Here is a 6000-nt window from a genome sequence, read left to right as displayed (position 1 = left end):
CTGTTACTTAAAAGGAGGAGGCAACTGATCTGACTTCTAAGCCAGCCTGCCTCAAGATAACGACACAATTTGCCTTAGTTACTCCTAATAAAATCATTTCCAAGTGTGTTAGTGGTATTAATGATATAAAATTGTATTAAGACTGCTTTCTTTTTAGTAATAGGATTAATCAATTTGGTGTAAATTTTTAATAGCCTTATAAGAAAGATAATTGCTTCTCACCCTTTTGGCTAAGATCAAGTGTAGTATCTGTTCTTATCAGTTTAATATCTGATACGTCCTCTATCCGAGGACAACATATTAAATGGATTTTTGAGCTTGGAGTTGGAATAGGAGCTTGCTCTGTCCACTCCATGCATCAACCTGGTATTGCAGTACTTCCAGGAATGGTGCACCCCCTCGGGGGAATAAAAAAAAAAAAAGAAAGAAAAGATAATTAATGATGGGATGAGATGAATTGAAGGAACTGGGAAGGAATTTTTCAATGAGTACTTGTTAAAAATGCCTTTTGAGTGGTACTTAGATAAGAATGTTAAAGTATATAAATAAAGGTGTGCAGATGTAAAAAAAAAAAGAAATTTTCAGGCCAAACCTAAACACCATGCCTAAAATTAAAGGTTTTAAAACTGTTTACAAACTTTAAGAAAAAAAAAAAACTACTAATTTTCAGGGTAAATTATGTTGGGATAGCTTGCTTAAGTTTTATCAAATTTAAGTCATGGGGAAAACATAAAATTGTTTTATGTTTATAAAAATTTCTTAAAAAAGAAATAAATAAAAATTAAAAAAAAACTTTCTGTGGTACATAAAATCAATAGCTATCAAGTTTAAGCCAAAATCATTGGTTGTCAAATAATGTTTTTTCTTTCAAAATTTTTTTATCAGTGGTTATATTAATATTCAGTTAACTATTTTGGCTCAGAAAAGACCAAATTCTACTCTATTGTATGTAAAGTAACTGTCTCAATTTTTACATCTTAAGTCCAGTGCTTATCACAAAATTAACTCTTAAGACATATTCCTTCCTTTAGGGTACAGCCTCATGCTCAAACAATGGTCCTGATCTGAAAATATCTATCTATCTATCTATCTTCATATATATATATATGAAATTCAAGCTCCATGGCTCTGTTTCCAATATTCTCTGGGTAATTTATACCCACACAGGTATCTGAACTAATCAGAGATGTTTTCACACAGGTGCTAAGACCTTATACTGTCTTACTTGTTCTTTTCTGATAATTTCTAGGTTAAATTAGTTAAGTTTATAAATCAATTGGTACTGTTTTCAAGACTGGTAACAGGTTCTGCCTATATTTATAAATGTTAGATATTTAAAATGTGAGATGTGCCTACTCCCTATGCCTCAGATATATGGCTTATGCTGCCACAATACAACAAAAAATTTAAAGATAGGACAAAATGATTTTAGAAGCCCTTGTGCCATTCTTTTTTTTTTTTTTTTGTTGTTCATTTTTTATTTATTTATTTGAGAGTGACAGAGATAGGGAGAAAGACAGAGGGAGAGAGAGAGAGAATGGGCGCACCAGGGCTTCCAGCCACTGCAAACGAACTCCAGATGCGTGGGCCCCCTTGTGCATCTGGCTAATGTGGGACCTGGGGAACCGAGCCTCGAACCGGGGTCCTTAGGCTTCACAGGCAAGCGCTTAACTGCTAAGCCATCTCTCCAGCCCCCTTGTGCCATTCTTTAACTAAGTCTATTTCAGTAATCAAATGTGCTCTATATGTACATACATCCAGGCTGATGTAACTTCCTTTCTGATTGTGTTAATCACCTATGTATAAGCCAAAGCCAACTGGAATCATTAGAGTAAAAAGTATCAATATTTTGGCCTGTACTCCCATGTCATGAGGCCACTGGAGATGATGGGACACTTCTGCACTGGCCCCCTGGTAAGTCACCTGTCTTCCTGAGCAGGGAGGATATGGAGACCCAAACAAAATTGGTGTACATCCTAAAACAGGAGAGTCACAATTGAGGAACAATCGGCCCTCCTGACTTCCCAAAGAAGGGAAAATTAGTTGGCCAGCATGGCCCTGACTCATCCTAACAGGCAAGACACCAGTAAACTATGGGGCTATTCCTGTGTCTCTAAAGTCTCTTTGGAGAGCCATTAATGACCTCTAAAATTAATCCTTAATTAACTTTTGGCTATCTGCATGGTCTTAAACACTCAGAGAGAAATGTGTAACCAAAGATTAAAAAAAAGTACCTTAAATGTATAAATGGCCCTTAACTTCTGAAATTAGCTACAGCCACAATGTTAGTGCAGGAACAACTTGCTGCAGGCCATATTGAACCTACCACCTCTCCTTGGAATACTCCTATCTTTGTTATAATGAAAAAGTCTGGAAAATGGAGATTGCTCCAGGACCTTAGAGAAATTAATACGCCATGGTAGCTATGGGGGCCCTACAACCAGGCCTCCCCACTCCAGTAACAATTCCTGCAGGATATTGTAAAATCATTATTGACCTAAAGGATTGCTTTTTTACAATTCCCTTACACTCTTCATCAACATTTTACATTTAGTTTACCTGTGGTAAATTTTAGAGGCCCTGAAGATAGTGGAGGCTACAATTCTGAGCCAAAGAGTCACTTTTATCTCTTATAAAAAGCCTCTTCTCCTGGTCATTTGTGCCACTGACTTTACACACAGTGGGGTGTTTCTGGCAGGGGGGGCCCTCTTCTGGGTCCACTTACCCTCCAAAAGTTAAAAACGGGGGATTTATATCCCATAAAAGGCTCTCCAAGAAATATCCTTCATCATGCCTTGTTTGTCCTAAACTTTTTAACCCTTGATACTCAGGGAAATTCAGCTGCTGATCACTTTTGGCACACGAATACGAAAAATACCTTTGCCAAAGCCATGTGGAAAGATCCTTTAACTTTAAAATGGAATGGCCCAGACCTAGTACTCATTTGGGGCTGAGGACCAGTATGCTTGTCTGACACCAAAGAAAATGCTGCGAGATGGCTTCCAGAGAGACTTGTAAAACAAGCTGATGATCCTCCAGTGACATATCACATATCCAGGGAAGAAACACTTCCCTGAATCTCCTTTTTTTCCCTAACAGGACAAAGCTGGAAGGACCTCTACTTATCTTAATCCTCTCACTCATAATTGGACCCATTATTATAATTAAAATCATGTCTTTTATATATCAACATATTAAAGCCATTAAGGTGCAGCCTTTACAGGTCCATTATCACAGACTGGAGCTAGTGGATCGAGGCTTTGCCACTGAAGACCTACCACCTGCAGCTGTCACTCTCCCTTTATCTTACATTCTGTACTTATTTACTATACCGCTGTCCTCTATACCTCTGCTATTACTGTGGTCTACCTGTCTTGGCCAAATAGCTACCCCTCCTTTAGGAGCTGTATAGGATTCAGACCTATGCATATCAGCTCACAATAAAGTGAGTGTGATATGGGCACCAACATGGGTGCGAGGCAAAGCACTGCAAGGGAAGGTCCCTATCTGACCACTTCTGAATTCCCTGAGACAAAAACCTGACTTACATGGAGATTGGTACCATAACTGTTATCACTAAGGCCATGCCTCGCTCTCCGGCCACATAGGCCCTGCCTCCCCTCCCCAAAAGGTACCAAGGGCCAAAGATTATGGGAAATATACATCCCACAGGAGGAGTCGGATCCCTACTCCCCCAGTTGGTTAATGCCCACCGCTGCAAAGTGGGCCTCCCCCTCTTTTTGTATAAAAGAAGGGAGGAGATGTTGGGAGCTATGAATCAAAACTTGGCCATGTTAACAGAAACCGCCATATAGCAAGTTCAGTTTCTACTTCCTCACCTAATATTCAACTACCAGGGGATTGTACACTTGGCTGAATATATATATATATATATATATTGCTGTCGGTAGCTGATGAAGAAACAAAGGCATTGCAGCCCACTGCTGAATAGCGGGCCTCCCCCTCTTTTGTATAAAAGAAGGGAGGAGATATTGGGAGCCATAGAGCAAAAGCCTCTCCATTTTGCCTGGTTCTGCTCATAAGCTGACTCATTACTCAGAAAGCTGGTCCATCCAGCTTTCTGTTAGGTACTTCTGGAACATCAGTCAGCAGACTGCCTACAGAATCTTATCTTTAGAAAGGCCAGTTTATGGTCAGGATGTGAAGCCATTGAGGCAAGATTAGATGAACACCTAATTACATTCCCTCTAGGTTTCCTGACAACTCCTTACCTTGGCACGTCCCCTTCCTCCTATAACTCCTTGCCCTGACCACATCCCCTTCCCCCTACAACCCTATATAAACCTACATGTAAGAATAAACTCTCAAGGCCTTGACAAACATCTAGCATGGTCTCCTTCTTGTGTTTGTTTGTCTTTTTTCATTTAGGTTAATTTTCCCCTCGTTTCCTTGGCTGGGGCAATAAACTACTTAAACTGTCTGCGGCTCTTGATTGAATTCCTTCCTTCCAGAAAGCAAGAAAGGAGACCCCTTTTCCCAACATGTGGGTGCCTTCTATGGTTGAACTGGCTGTCCCCATCTGTGATTGCATCTGTGCACCTCCATGTGTGTCTGTGTCTATGTATAGCTAAGCACCTCCAAGTGTGCTTGTGCATGTAAGCATTTTGTGAGTGTGAGCACCAGGAGATGTTTGCACTTCCATATGTCTTTACATAAGTGTGAAAACCCAAGTGTGCGCCTACATTTGTGTGAGAACCTTCTTCTGTGCTTGTGCGTGAGCACCTCTGTATGTGTAGAAGGTATGTGGACACACATGAGTGCACACTAACACACATACAGTAGGTTGGTTCCAGAGTCCCAGACACAGACCTTCGCGGGTTCCAAAGCAGCTCTGCAGGCAGCCGCCAATGATTCCCCTCCCCCCCCCACAGGTCCCAGATGGAACCCGTGGAGGTCCCCAGGGAGGTAGCTGGTCACCAGGAGACTGATGGAGACCTGCACTGCTTAGGCTTGAGAGATGACCCTGCTGCCAGGCTCTGAGTTGGGCTATCAGGCTCTGGGTTGGGTATCATCTTTGTAGACAAGGCGGGCTGGAGGCTTATTTCCAGTTCCCAAATTTGGGGCCATGTTTTCTTATTAGTTGAGGAAGGGAAGGATAAGGCAGAGGGGGTAGAAAGGGCATAGCCAAGGTAGGGCATTTCTCAGCAGAGAGAGAGGCCTCAGATCGTGGGTGTGCCAATTTTGTACACTCGCACACCCCTGGCCTCCTGGCCGACTTCCTCAATCATCACCACACTGCCTGCCCACTCACAGCTAGGTGGGCCTGGGAGCCACTCTGGAGCTGGGAAGGATCCCATGTCACCTCCTGCTACAGGAGAGCCCCTCTAGTGTGTTTCTGCCCAGCCCTTACCACTCGGGCTCCTCTAAGGCACAGGAGCTGATGATAGAAATGATGGACAGCTGGCATTTCTGGCATTTGTCAGATGCCCTACACCAGTTTAGCTCCAGCTTGGTTTTTTTTTAAATTTTTTTTTGTTCATTTTTATTTATTTATTTGAGAGTGACAGAGAGGGAAAGAAGGAGAGAGAGAGAGAGAGAGAGAGAGAGAGAGAGAGAGAGAGAGAGAGAGAGAGAGAGAGAGAGAGAGAGAGAGAAAGAGAAAGAGGGAGAGAGAATGGGCACGCCAGGGCCTCCAGCCACTGCAAACGATCTCCAGATGCCTGCGCCCCCTTGTGCATCTGGCTAAAGTGGGTCCTGGGGAATTGAGCAAGCGCTTAACCACTAAGCCATCTCTCCAGCCCCTCCAGCTTGGTTTCATTCCACTGTGTTAACAAAGGTATGTTCCTTTCAGATCAGGCTCCTGCACTTCCTAACAGACTTCCCAGCCTAGTCAAGGTTATCAAGTTTAAGAATCTTGGAAGTGCAAACCGTTTGAGTAGCCCCATGTAATGTCATTAACCATCTCCTGCCCCACAAAAAGCAAATCCCTACTTCTTTCCCACCCCCATCCTGTGGGACCACTGCAGTTACTGAGAGTAG

At 42.5% G+C, this 6000-nt stretch overlaps 1 non-coding gene across 1 annotated transcript; it reads left to right on the top strand.

The window, feature by feature from the left end:
• The first annotated feature begins 210 nt into the window (after positions 1-210).
• Positions 211-400, top strand: LOC123461016. Its single transcript, XR_006637347.1, has one exon. It is a non-coding gene; the product is annotated as a U2 spliceosomal RNA (small nuclear RNA).
• The last annotated feature ends 5600 nt before the right edge of the window (positions 401-6000 follow it).

This window comes from Jaculus jaculus, chromosome 5, assembly GCF_020740685.1.
Source record: "Jaculus jaculus isolate mJacJac1 chromosome 5, mJacJac1.mat.Y.cur, whole genome shotgun sequence".
NCBI classification, from domain to species: Eukaryota; Metazoa; Chordata; class Mammalia; order Rodentia; family Dipodidae; genus Jaculus; species Jaculus jaculus.
This window is presented reverse-complemented; position numbering and strand designations above follow the sequence as displayed.